Source organism: Camelus bactrianus, chromosome 6 (genome assembly GCF_048773025.1).
Source record: "Camelus bactrianus isolate YW-2024 breed Bactrian camel chromosome 6, ASM4877302v1, whole genome shotgun sequence".
Lineage (NCBI taxonomy): Eukaryota > Metazoa > Chordata > Mammalia > Artiodactyla > Camelidae > Camelus > Camelus bactrianus.
The window spans coordinates 113183652-113198882 of record NC_133544.1 but is presented as its reverse complement, the minus strand read 5'-3'; positions in this window follow the sequence as shown (position 1 = coordinate 113198882).

Genomic DNA, 15231 nt, shown 5'->3' with positions numbered 1-15231 from the left:
GAACACATAGAAAAGCAAGTGAATGCCAACGCAAACATTGCTGTTGAATCCCGGGGTAAGACACAGCATGAAAGACTAAGATTCATGAGAGTACCAGATGGGAATGCAAGAGATTAAATAAAGGAAAAGAGTCTGAAAGTTATTTGTAGAAATATCAGACTGAAGATGTCTGAAAGCCAAGAAAGGATCATCTATACGATTTCAGGATGTACACAGAGCCCAAAGGAGCTGGAATCTCAATATACCTACAAGCAGCTGTATAATTCATATCAACAAAGTTCATGATCATCCTAGTGATTTAAAATGACCTAGACGAAAGCAACTTAGTCTCAACAGAACATCCAGAGGGGATTCAGCTTATATCTCGACAGAAATATTGCAGTGGAGGTTGGAGAGCCAGGACATAGACCTTAATATGAATGAGAAAAAGCTTCAATCTAGGGTAGCCTATGCCACATGAACGCCATTAATAATAACGGCAGAGCTAGAAAATTTCACAGACAGGCAAAACTTAAAAGAATTCAGCAGTTTGAAACTTACCCTGAAAGGAAGATGGAGAATTCTACCCTGAATAGAAAAGAAGTAAGATGAAATGGAAATAAGAAAACCATTATTGGAAATGCAAGAAGAGCATGAGTTGCAAAGAATAAAAGAAGAAGTAAAGTAGGAGAGTATAACCCTAGATATGAGAGAGGGAAGCAGGAAATCATAGGTGATTTTAAGCACTATCTTAAGTGAATCAGCTTCTATGACTCTCTGAAGTAAACGGAGAGATGCATTGCCTAATATGTTTGCAAAACAAACAACAAGCAAACAAACAATCAAACAAACACAAAAAGTATACGGCTGGCTGACATATACCAAAGAAACCATGACTATTCAAAAGAAAATTTTCAAAATGATGTCAAGGATCATTCAGCACGCATGGAACCAGTATCGCTGCTTGCATGTACAAAATACGCTGGTATTCAGAAAAATGATGTCTGCATATATATTCATAAATATTGATCCATAAGAGTATATCTTGACCCAAATCAAATGCTGAGTTTGAATAAAATGGATTCATCGTCCATGACATAGGCTTACAAGTTTTCCAACAGGATGAATGAATGCCATATTCTACCCTAGGTAGAGACGAAATGGCATAAGCCCATAACAAAGAAAATTAGCTCTGCAAAACAGTACTAAGAGTGAAAGAGAAAGACAGTAAATTGCACAAAGGGATTGGTTTCATTTCTTGGAAATTCATCCCCCATGAAACAATTGGATCCATATTATGAGAGTGTGGGTGTTTCGGGAGAAAGCAACAAACGGATATGTATTCTGGGTGAATGGATATTACACAAACATAATTTCCTTCAGTGTGTCTCTGTGTACTGTGAACTGTTAGAAAGTTTAAAGTCGTGTGAAACCATAAACTAAAATTGGTCACATTTCCCTCCATTTGTACTATGTATACGGATCTGAACCAAAGGAATGAGGGAAGATAAAAGGACAGTGGCACGCTAGAGGATAGAATCACATTTAACTTAGGAACCTCTCGTTTGATGCAGCCCCTCCCCGAAAAATAATAAGATGCAGCAACCATTGGAGATTGCAGTTACCGGTTGGATTCCAGGAGAAATGTTGGTGGGTACCAAGAGGCTTGTTGTGGCTGGTGGATCCAAGGAACATGGGCAGAATTCTGTGGGTGGATCAGTGTGATGGAGGGGCTGCAGCCATCTGTGGAGCTTATCATAGTTCATTTGTTTGGGAAGTTATGTTAGATCGAGATACTGCCCAGAGACCTGAGATCACGGGTCAGTTTCCAGAACCTGAAAGGGCAGACAGTGGAAGATCTGCCTGTCATCAGCTTACTGGTGAGGCTCCAAGGTCCTTTCAAAAGGGCTAATTCTTCTTGAAGTCCACTTTATGGGAGACACGAAGAGAAGCTGGCAGAAAAGCTGGCTGCAGTGATTGAGGAGAAATGCGAACACATTCATGAGATTTGTTCTGCTACAATGGAGAATACTGGCATGGAGACAACTGTAGAGAACACCAGGCTCAAAAGACCTTCATGAGACATATTGTACCTCGGTGATACTGGCAGAATTTTATGGAGTGTCAACGTGTCCTTGAAGAAGTTACCCAAATCCCTGCTTCAAGAACGGGTCCAAGATTCCTGACGTCTACAATAGAAGAGATGGGAGAAATGATAAAAGCGCTCATTTTCTTGGAAGTGGTCGTTAGAAGCCACACGTCCCAAGGGGCATTTACAAACAATTCAGAACCAAATGCACCAATCCCAGGTAAGACTTTGCCCGTTATCACCCTAGCCCTCAAGCCCCTGCTCTAACCTCCATTCCACTCAGGCTTCCATTTTAAAGATCAGAACCTGAGGTGAAATGAATCCAGTAGGAGAATAGCAATCCCCTCCTAGAATCAGGGTTCCAACAGATTCACACTCTGAGAACAACAGTGAATTTCTTAAAGATCAAATACTGTCGACTAAAGTAGATATGTATTCAATACTTAGCTCACACAAAGGAAAGAGTGACCTTCCCCTAGATTCATCAAATGCTGGGGTTATGTCTCCTTTGGAGTGAAGGGAGTGTGGTAAGTGAGGGGAACATTTGACTGAACTTGAATAGGTAATAGGCCTCAGTTTCACAAGACAGTATAGTCAAATATTATAAGTCAGATGGTGAAATGAACAGCAAAATTCGCCAAAAACTTGAAAGACACTGGTTATGTGGACAGTCTATCCCTTCAGACAAGCCCGGGGTGCACTTTATCATGGGGGTGCACACTTGGATTTGTTAAATTGCTTTAATCACCATGATCGGAAGTTTTAGCGTTCTCATCACTGATAGAAGAAAACTAGTTCTCAAAAGACTAGCATAGTTTCAGAAGGATTCTCACAGCTATTGTGCATCTAGGTGCTTTAGGACTCAAGCCTAAATGTTTATATTTTGTTTGGATTTTCTTGTATTTAAGTAGAGAGTAATGTTACACCTTGAAATGCCAACATTGGCCAGTATGTGTCATTGGAAGTAAAGGGCAACACTTGCAGAAAGGGAACCAAGTTGGGGGTTAATTCACAGTTCCAATAGTTATTTCCTGGTTCCTGTTTGAGTTGGAGGCTTCAAGAGTAAAGCGTTGACATGTCCCTTTCAAATTTGGACTGCTGTATTACATTCTATCTGTCTATATTTTCCTTAGAGCTGACAAAATGTTACAAAAATAGACAAGTCTGGCTTCTAGGTAGATTTAGTATGTTTCAAAAACTATCTTCATTTTCATATAAATCGCAAAACATGTAAATCAATTCTATTAACCTATTTAAAATCTGCAGTTGAGTTATAAACAAAATGTCAAATCTGGAGTCTTCGGGAAACACTCCCACCATGGCTGTATAAAATATAGGGCAAAATAAACATCATATTTCTGTGAATTATATCTGGAATGTGATGATTTATCAATAACCAGTTGGCAGAGAACTAGTGCAACATGCGCTCACTTGCTCCCAAGTACACAGTAATGTAAACATTCACTCACACAGCCCTTGGCACAGGACACTTGCCGAAGAGTGGTCTGTTATTTCCAAAGACAACATGAGGCCTCAGAAACCTTGAAGGAGGAGAAGGTAATGTACAGAACAAAAACCACTACAGGATCTGACTTCTGGTAATGGAGCAGCAAAGGTGAAACTCTGCTTTACTTGGACGCACACTCTCAAGCTCACTGCACACATGGGATTGAAGGTGATGCACTGAGTGTTAGAAGAGTGCACAGCAGATGCTTGGCTAACAGGACTCAAAGAAATCAGCACAAAATATCCCCACAATTGATTCGGAGACCAAGAAACGAGCTGCCAAATTTGAGCTAGCAGAGGCTGCAGAAAATGAGGGATAGGGGTACGGATGATGGCACACGCTTAGTCTCAGGGATCTGGATTGTGTTGGGGGTTGTGGTGGGTCCTATCAAGAGAGCAAGCCGACTTGAGACCCCAATGAGAAACCAAAAACACTAACGAGCGAGTTTGAGTTTATCGAAATGTCCCATGGCCACATCCACTGCATCAGCATGACGAAAGACCAATTTGGAAGTTCGCCAACACAGCACGTCTGGGGCTCACTCAGAGATATTGTGCATCGTGTCTGAGCGATCCAGTGGGCCTAGGGATTGAAATCAGAATTAAAAGTTTTGGGATCTTATATCTCCATAACCTGTAGAATATTACGGTTTCGTTTGAGGCAGAGGATGCAGAAGAGCTCTGTGGTTGCCTTCATGCACCCATGACACAAGGATGAGTGAACAAGAAATAGTGGTCAAAGTCCACAGCATGAGAAGATGAAGAATTACCTTCAGCTTTATCCCCCAAATGCAGATGCTATATTTTGGATGGCACTGACATGGTACTGCACCGAGGACACACACGAAGGTCTGCATGATCGTTCCAGCAGGCCTTGTTGTATGACATCCATAGATATGTTTCCACTGGTGTTTCTGTAGACAGAGAAGCTCTAGGAGGAACTGGTAATATTGGGACATTCCCATGGAAATAGAAAGCACAAGCTCACTGTCAGTTTCCTGTATTGGAAACGCTAAAAAATGACATACAGCAGAATGCAGAGCTGAAAATCTTTAGAAGCTTCATTTCCACAAGTGGAAATGTCCTGTGCACTTTCAGGATTCTGGGATAAGCGTAATAAAAATGAGGTTATACTAATCAAAATATTATGGTGTGTTCATCACAACAAAGGCAACACCAGCAATTTGAGATATACCAGACAACACACACAAGAACAGGACATAGAATCGATGTCTAGGAAAAATTCTCCTCACAGAAACATCGTGGAATTGCATACACCAAAGGGTCTATAAAATTTAATTAACAAAGCCCTATAATTCTACATTAGATACCTGATAGTACTTGACCAGTAGAGATAGAGAAGAATAGGAAAAGAACAGGAAGTACCATTTTCAGTTCCAAGGAGATTGAAGGCCCCAAAAATAAGCTTAAATGACTAGACTGCATAACGCTTCCAGAGCAAGCATTGAAAATGGAGGTGAGGAAAACACTGAAGAAATAGAGCGTCTCAGATTCACAAAAAAGCAGAATACCAGAAAAGGAGAAGTTAAAATCTAAAGATGAGCCAAATAATATAAGGAAACTCAAATGATGAGTTAATAACAGGGCTAAAGTCAGTCCTTAGCAGACTAGATATTGCAGAGGAACTCATGAATGACTGTGAAGACAGGGGAACAGAAATCTCACGAGCAGAAGAATACATAGAAAAGCAAGTGTAAACCAATGCAAACATTTCTGTTGAATCATGGCGTAAGACAAAGCATGAAAAATTATGAAACCTGAGTCCCAGATGGGAATGCAAGAGATTAAAAAAAAAAAAGTCTGAGAATTTATTTGTAGAAAATTCAGACTGAAACTATCTGAAAGCCAAGAAATTATCATCTATAAGATTTCAGGAAGTACACAGCGTCCAAAGTAGTTGGAATCCCAACAGACCAACAAGCTGCTGTATACTTCAAATCCACAAAGTTCATGATCATCCCATTGATTTAAAATGCACTAGACGAAAGCAACTTAGTCACAACAGAACCTCCAGAGGGCTTTCAGCAGATATCTCGACAGAAATATTGCAGGACAGGGAGGAGTGCCAGGACATAGACCATAAACACAATGAGATAAATCTGCAACATAGGTTAGCCTATGCCACATGTCTGCCATTAATAATAACGGCAGAGCTAGAGAATTTCACAGACCGGCAAAACTTAAAAGAAATCAGCAGTTCGAAACTAACCCTAAAAGGAATATTGAGAATTCTACCCTGAATAGAAAGTAGCAAGATGTAATGGGTATAAGAAAACCATTACTGGAAATGCAGGAAGAGCTTGAGATTCAAAGATTAAAAAAGAAGAAGGCAAGGAGGACAGCAAAACCTTAGAGATGGGAGAGGGAAGCAGGAAATCATAGGTGATTTTAAGCACTATCTTAACTGAATCAGCTTCAATGACTCTCTGTTTGAAGCAAACGGAGAGATGCATGGCCTAATGTGTTTGCAAAACATATAAGAAGAAAACAATCAATCAAACAAACACAAAAGGGTACGGTTGGCTGACATATATCAAAGAAACAATGAATATTCAAAAGAAAATACTCAAAGTGATGTCAAGGATCATTCAGCACACATCGACCCAGTATCGATGCTTGCATATACTCAACAATCTTGTATTCAGAAAAATCATGCGTGCATAAATATTCATAAATATTGATTCATAAGAGTATATAGTGACCCAAATCAAAGGCCGAGTTTGAATAAAACGTATTCATAGAACGTGATATAGACTTACATGTTTTCCAAGAGAATGAATGAATGCCGCATAATACCATAGGTAGAGACGAAATGGCATAAGCCTATAAGAAACACAAGTAGCCCTGCAAAAGTATACGAAGTTCTAAAGAGGAATACAGTAAAGTGCACTTAGGGATTGGTTTCATTTCTTGGAATTTCAGCCCCCATGAAACAATTAGATATATATTCTGAGAGTGTGGGTGTTTCAGCAGAAAGCAACAAACGGATATGTATTCTGGGTGAATGGATATTACACAAACATAATTTCCTTTAGTGTGTCTCTGTGAACTGTGTACTTTTAGAAAGTTTAAAGTCGTGTGAAACCATAAACTATAAATGGACACATTTCCCTCCCTTTGCACAGTTTATATGGATCTGAACCAAAGGAAAGAGGGAAGAAAAAAGGACCATGGGACGCTAGTGGATAGAATCACATTAAACTTTGGAATCTGTCGTCTGATGCAGCCCCTCCACCAACAATAATAAGAAGCAGCAACCATTGGAGATGGCAGTTACCATTTGGAATCCAGGTGGAATGATTGTGGGTACCACGAGGCTTGTTGTGGCTGGTGGATCCAAGGAAACTGGGCAGAATTCTGTGGGTGGATCAGTGTGATGGTGGGGCTGCCGCCATCTGGGGAGCTTGTCTTAGGTCTGTTTTTCCGGAAGCTGTGTAAGTTCGAGATACTGCTGCTGCCCAAAGACATGAGATTTCGGGTCAGTTTCCAGAACCTGAAAGGGCAGACAGTGGAAGATCTGCCTGTCATCAGCTTACTGGTGAGGCTCCAAGGTCCTTTCAAAATAGCCAATTCCTCTTGAAGTCGACTTTATGGGAGACACAAAGAGAAGCTGGCAGAAAATCTGGCTGAACTGGTTGAGGAGAGAAGCGAACATATTCATGAGAGATGTTCTGATACAATGGAGAATACTGACATGGAGACATCTGTAGAGAACACCAGGCTCAAAAGACCTTCATGAGACATATTGAACCTCGCTGATGCTGGCAGAAATATAAGGAGTGTCAACGTGTCTTTGAAGAATTTACTGAATTCCCTGATCCAAGCACGGGTCCAAGATTCCTGACGTCAAAAAGAGAAGAGATGGGAGAAATGATAAAAGCGCTAGTGTTCCTGGAAGAAGTCTTCAGAATCCACACGTCCCAAGGGGCATTTACAAACAATTTAGACCAAAATGCACCAAGACCATGTAAGAGTTTGCCCATTAACACCCTAGCTATCAAGACCCTGCTCTAACCTCCCTTCCACTCAGGCATCCATTTTAAAGATCAGCACCTGAGGTGAAATGAAGCCAGTATGAGAATAGCAATCCCCTCCTAGAATCAGGGTTCCAACACATTCACACTCTGAGAACAACAGTGAACTCCTTAAATATCAAATGCTCTCGACTAACATAGATATGATTTGAATAGTTAGCTCACAGAAAAGAAATGATGATCTTCCCCTAGATTCAACAAATGATGGGGTTATGTCTTCTTTGGAGTGAAGGGAGTGTGGTAAGTGAGGGGAATATTTCACTGAACTTGAATAGGTATTAGGCCTCAGTTTCACAAGGCAGTATAGTCAAATATTATAAGTCAGATAGTGAACTGAACTGTAAAAGTCACCAAAGACATTAAAGACACATGTTATGTGGACCATCTTTCCCTTCAGTCAAGCCCCGGGTGCACTATATCATGGGGGTTCAGACTTGGATTTGTTAAATTGCTTTACACTTCATGATCGGTAGATTAAGCGTTCTCACCACTAATAGAAAATAACATGGTTCTCAAAAGCCTAGCATAGCTGCAGCAGGAATCTCATAGCTATTGTGCCTCTAGGTGCTTTAAGAATCAAGCCTAAATGTATAAATTTTGTTTGAATATTCTTGTATATATGTAGAGTAGAATGTTATACCTTGAAATGCCAACATTGGCCAGTATGTGTCATTGGAAATAAAGGGCAACCCTTGCAAAAGGGAAACCCAGTTTGGTGGTTATTTCACGGTTCCAATAGATATTTCCTGGTTCCTGTTGTTGTTGGAGGCTTCAAGAGTAAAGAGTTGACATCTCCCGTTCAAAATTTGGACTGTTGTTTTATATTCTATCTGTCAAATTTTTCCTTAGAGCTGACAAAATGTTACAAAAATAGACAAGTATGGCTTCTAGGTAGATTTAGTATGTTTCAAAAACTAACTTCATTTTTATATAAATCCCAAAATATGTAAATCAATTCTATTAACATATTTAAAAACTGCAACTGAGTTATCAACGCAATGTCAAATCTGGAGTCTTCGGGAAACACTCCCACCATGGCTGTATAAAATATAGGGCAAAATAAACATCATATTTCTGTGAATTATATCTGGAATGCGATGATTTATCAATAAACATTTGGCAGAGAACCAGTGCAACTTGCACTCACTTGATCCCAAGTACACAGTAATGTAAATATACACTCACACAGCCGTTGGCACAGGACACTAGCCGAAGAATGGTCTTTTATTTCCAAAGACAACATGAGGCCTCAGAAACCTTGAAGGAGGAGAAGGTAATGTAAAGAATGGAAACCACTACAAGATCTGACCTCTGGTAATGGAGCAGCAAAGGTGAAACTCTGCTTTACTTGGATGCACACTCTCAAGCTGACTGCACACATGGGATTGAAGGTGATGCACTGAGTGTTAGAAGAGTGCTCAGCAGATGCTTGGCTGACAAGACTCAAAGAAATCAGCACAAAATATCCCCACAATTGATTCTGAGTTCAAGAAAAGAGCTGCCAAATTTGAGCTAGCAGAGCCAGCAGAAAATGAGGGATAGGGGTACGGATGATGGCACACGCTTAGTCTCAGGGATCTGGATTGCGTTGTGGGTTTTGGTGGGTCTTATCAAGGGAGCAAACCGACTTGTGACCCCAATGAGAAAGCAACCACTGTAGCGTGCTAGTTTGAGTATATCGATACGTCCCATGGCCACATCCAATACATCAGCATGACCAAGGGCCTATTTGGCATTTCGCCAATAGAGCATGTGTGCGGCTCAATCAGAGATATTGTGCATCGGGTCTGAGTGATCCAGGGGGCCTTGGGATTCAAATCAGTATTAGAAGCTTTAGGAGCGGCTACATTCATAACATGGAGTTGGTATATATTTTGGTTTGAGGCACAGAATGCGGAAGAGCACTGTGGTTGCCTTCGTGCACCCATGACACAAGGATGAGTGAACAAGGAATAGTGGTCAAAGTCCACAGCGTGAGAAGATGAAGAATTAACGTCAGCATTATCTCCCAAATGCAGATGCTACATTTTGGATGGCACTGATATGGTACTGCACCGAGGACACATACGTCGGTCTGCGGGAACATTCCAACAGGCCCTGTTGTATGACATCCATAGATATGTTTCCAGTGGTGTTTCTGTAGAAAGTGAAGCTCTGGGAACAACTGGTAATATTGGGATATTCCAATGGAAATACAAAGCACAAACTCACTCTGAGTTTCCAGTTTTGGAAACGCTTCAAACTGACATAAAGCAGAATAGAGAGCTGAAAATCTTTAGAAGCTTCATTTCCACAAGTGGAAGTGTCCTGTGCACTTTCAGGATTCTGAGATAAGAGTAATAAAAATGAGGTTATACTAATAGAAATTTTATGCTGTGTTCATCACAACAAAGGCAACACCAGCAATTAGAGGTATACCAGAAAACACACACAAGAACAGGACTTAGAATCTATGTCTAGGAAGAATTCTCCTCACAGAAATATCATGGAATTACATACACGAAAGGGTCTATAATATTCACTTATCTAAGCCCTATAATTCTACATTAGATACCTGATACTACTTGACCAGTAGAGATAAAGAAGAAAGGAAAAGGAACAGGAAGTACCATTTTCAGTTCCAAAGAGACTGAAGGCCCAAAAAATAAGCTTTAAAACGACTAGGCTGCATAACACTACCAGAGCAAGCATTGAAATTGGTGGTGAGCAAAACACTGAAGAAAAAGAGTGTCTCAGATTCACAAAAGGCAGAATACCAGAAAAGGGGAAGAGAAAATCTAAAGACGAGCCAAATAATATCAGAAAACTGAAATGATGAGATAATAACAGGGCTAAAGTCAGTCCTAAGCACACTAGATAATGCAGAGGGACTCGTGAATGACTGTGAAGACAGGGGAACAGAAATCCCACGATCAGAAGAAGACATAGAAAAGCAAGTGTAAACCAATGCAAACATTTCTGTTGAATCACGGGGTAAGACAATGCATGAAAGTCTATGATACCTAAGTGTCCCAGATGGGAATGCAAGAGATTAAAAAAAAAAAATTCTGAAAATTCATTTGTAGAAAAATCAGACTGAAACTTTCTGAAAGCCAAGAAAGAATCATCTATAAGAATTCAGCATGTACAATGCGTCCAAAGGAGGTGGAATCCCAATAGACCTACAAGCATCTTTATAATTCCAATCTACAAAGTTCACGATCATCGCATTGATTTAAAATGCACCTAGACGAAAGCAACTTAGTCACAACAGAACATTCAGAGGGCTTTCATCTGATATCTCAACAGAAATATTGCAGGACAGGGAGGAGTGCCAGGACATAGACCATAAACACAATGAGATAAATCTGCAATCTATTTTAGCCTATGCCACATGTCCGCCATTAATAATAATGGCAGTACTAGAGATTTTCAAAGACCAGCATATCTTAAAAGAAATCAGCAGTTTGAATCTAACCCTAAAAGAAAAATTGAGAATTCTACCCTGAATAGAATGTAGCAAGATTTAATGTGTATAAGAGAACAATTACTGGAAATGTAGGAAGAGCTTGAGATTCAAAGAATAAAAAGAAGAAGGCAAGAAGGACAGCAAAACCCTAAAGATGCGAGAGGGAATCAGGAAATCATATTTGATTTTAAGCACTATCTTAAATGAATCAGCTTCTATAACTCTCTGAAGCAAACGGAGAGATGCATGGCTTAATTTGTTTGCAAAACAAACAACAGAAAAACAAACAATCAATCAAACAAAAACAAAAAGGATACAGTTGGCAGACATATAACAAAGAAACCATGAATATTCAAAAGAAAATACTCAATGTGATGTCAAGGATCATTCATCATGCATCGACCCAGTATCGATACTTGCATGTACTCAACACCCTTGTATACAGAAAAATGACGTGTGCATAAATATTCATAAGTATTGATTCATCAGAGTATATCGTGACCCAAATCAAATGCCGAGTTTGAATGAAATGAATTCTTCGACCGTGATATAGACTTACAGGTTATCCTACAGGATGAATGAATGCCATATAATACTGTAGGTAGAGACAAAATGGCATAAGCCTATAACAAATACAAGTAGCTCTGCAAAACTGTACAAAGTGCTAAAGAGAAAGACAGTATAGTGCACATAGGGATTGGTTTCATTTCTTGGAATTTCACCCCCATGAAACATTTAGATATGTATTCTGAGAGGGTGGGTGTTTCAGCAGAAAGTAACAAACAGATATGTATTCTGGGTGAATGGATATTACACAAACATAATTTCCTTCAGTGTGTCTCTGTGAACTGTGTACTTTTAGAAATTTTAAAGTCGTGTGAAAACATAAAATAAAAATGGACACATTTCCCTCCGTTTGCACTGTATATACGGATCTGAACCAAAGGAAAGAGGGAAGAAAAAAGGACCATGGGACGCCAGTGGATAGAATCACATTAACCTTAGGAATCTGTCGTCTGATGCAGCCCCTCCCCCAAAAATAACAAGATGCAGCAACCATTGTAGATGTCAGTTAAAATTTGGATTCCAGGTGGAATATTGTTGGGTACCACGAGGCTTGTTGTGGCTGGTGGATCCAAGGAACCTGGGCAGAATTCAGTGGGTGGATCAGTGAGATGGAGGTGCTGCCGCCCTCTGGGGAGCTTGCCTTATGTCTTTTTTTCGGGAAGCTGTGTAATTTTGAGATACTGCTGCTGCCCAAAGACATGAGATTTCGGGTCAGTTTCCAGAAACTTAAAGGGCAGACAGTGGAAGATATGCCTGTCATCAGCTTACTGGTGAGGCTCCGAGGTCTTTTCATAATGGCCAATTCCTCTTGAAGTCGACTTTATGGGAGACACAAAGAGAAGCTGGCAGAAAAGCTGGCTGCACTGATTGAGGAGAGATGCGAATACATTCATGAGTGTTGTTCTGCTACAATGGAGAATACTGGCATGGAGACATCTGTAGAGAATACCAGGCTCAAAAGACCTTCATGAGACATATTGAACCTCGCTGATACTGGCAGAAATATGTGGAGTGTCAACGTGTCCTTGAAGAAGTTACTCAATTCCCTGCTCCAAGAACGGGTCCAAGATTCCTGACGTCTACAAGAGAAGAGATGGCAGAGATGATAAAAGCGCTCGTGTTCTTGGAAGGGGTCGTGAGAATCCACACGTCCCAATGGGCATTTACAAGAATTCAGACCAAAATGCACCAAGACCAGGTTTGAATTTCCCATTATCGCTCTAGCTATCAAGCCCCTGCTCTACCCTCCCCTCCACTAAGGCATCCATTTTAAAGGTCAGCACCTGAGGTGAAATGAAGCCAGTAGGAGAATAGCAAGCCTCTCCTAGAATCATGGTTCAAACAGATTCACACTCTGAGAACAACAGTGAATTCCTTAAAGATCAAATACTCTAGACTAAAATAGATATGAATTGAATACTTAGCTCACACAAAGAAATGATGACCTTCCCCCAGATTCAGCAAATGCTGGGGTTATGTCTTCTTTGGGGTGAAGGGAGTGTGGTAAGTGAGGGGAATATTTGACTGAACTTGAATAGGTATTAAGCCTCAGTTTCACAAGACAGTATAGTCAAATATTATAAGTCAGATAGTGAACTGAACTGTAAAAGTCGCCAAAGAATTTAAAGACACAGGTTATGTGGACCGTCTTTACCTTCAGTCAAGCCCCGGGTGCACTATATCATGGGGGAGCAGACTTGGTTTTGTTAATTTGCTTTACCCATATTGATCGGAAGATTAAATGTTCTTATCACTGATAGAAAAACAGCTGGATCTCAAAAGCCTAGCATAGCTGCCAAAGGATTCTCATAGCTTTTATTTTTCTGGGTGCTTTATTAATCAAGCCTAATATATATTTGTTTGGATTTTCTTGTATTTTAGTAGAGAGGAATATTACATGTTGAAATGCCAACATTGGCCATTATGTGTCATTGGAAGTAAAGGGCAACCCTTGCAAAAGGGAAACCCAGGTTTGGGGTTATTTCATGGTTCCAGTAAGGATTTCATGGTTCCTGCTGTTGTTGGAGGCTTCAAGAGTAAAGAGTTGACATGTCCCGTTCAAAATTTGGACAGCTACTTTACATTCTGTCTGTCTATATTTTCCTTAGAGCTGGCAAAATGTTACAAAAATAGACAAGTCTGGCTTCTAGGTAGATTTAGTATGTTTCAAAAACTAACTTCATTTTCATATAAATCCCAAAACATGTAAATCAATTCTATTTACCTTTTTAAATACTGCAACACTGTTATCAACACAATGTCAAAATTGGAGTCATCGGACAAACACTCCCACCATGGCTGTATAAAAAATAGAGCAAAGTAAACATCATATTTCTGTGAATTATATCTGGAAAGTGATGTTTTATCAATGCCCAGTTGGCAGAGAACAAGTGCAACCTGCGCTCACTTGCTCCCGTGTACACAGTAATGTAAAGATCCACTCACCCAGCCCTTGGCACAGGACACATGCCAAAGAGTGGTCTGTTATTTCCAAAGACAGGATGAGGCCTCAGAAACCAGGAAGGAGGAGAAGGCAGTGTAGAGAATGGAAACCACTACAGGATCTGACCTCTGGTAATGGAGCAGCAAAGGTGAAACTCTGCTTTACTTGGACGCACACTCTCAAGCTGACTGCACACATGGGATTGAAGGTGATGCACTGAGTGTTAGAAGAGTGCTCAGCAGATTCTTGGCTGACAGGACTCAAAGAAATCAGCACAAAATATCCCCACAATTGATTCTGATTTCAAGAAAAGAGCTGCCAAATTTGAGCTAGCATAGGCAGCAGAAAATGAGGGATAGGGCTACGGATGATGGCACACGCTTAGTCTCAGGGATCTGGATCACGTTGTGGGTTGTGGTGGGTCCTATCAACAGAGCAAACCGACTTGTGACCCCAATGAGAAGGCAAACACACTAGCGCGTGAGTTTGAGTTTATCGATATGTCCAATGGCCACATTCACTGCATCAGCAGGACCAGGGATCAATTTGGCATTTTGCCAATAGGGCACGTGTGGGGCTCAATCAGAGATATTGTGCATCAGGTCTGAGCGATCCAGGGGGCCTTGGGATTCAAATCAGTATTAAAAGCTTTAGGATCTGCTACATTCATAACCTGGAGTGGGATTACGGTTTGTTCGAGGTAGAGGATTCAGAACAGCTCTGTGGTTAACTTCATGCACCCATGACACAAGGATGAGTGAACAAGGAATAGTGGTCAATGTCCACAGTGTGAGAAGATGAAGAATTACCTTCAGCATTATCTCCCAAATGCAGGTGCTACATTTTGGATGGCACTGACATGGTACTGCACCGAGGACACATACGTCGGTCTGCGGGAACATTCCAACAGGCCCTGTTGTATGACATCCATAGATATGTTTCCACGGGTGTTTCTGTTGACAGAGAAGCTCTGGGAAGGACTGGTAATACTGGGACATTCCCATGGCAATAGAAAGCACAAGCTCACTGTCAGCTTCCTGATTTGGAAACACTCCAAAATCACATACAGCAGAATGCAGAGCTGAAAATCTTTAGAAGCTTCATTTCCACAAGTGGAAGTGTCCTGTGCACTTTCAGCATTCTG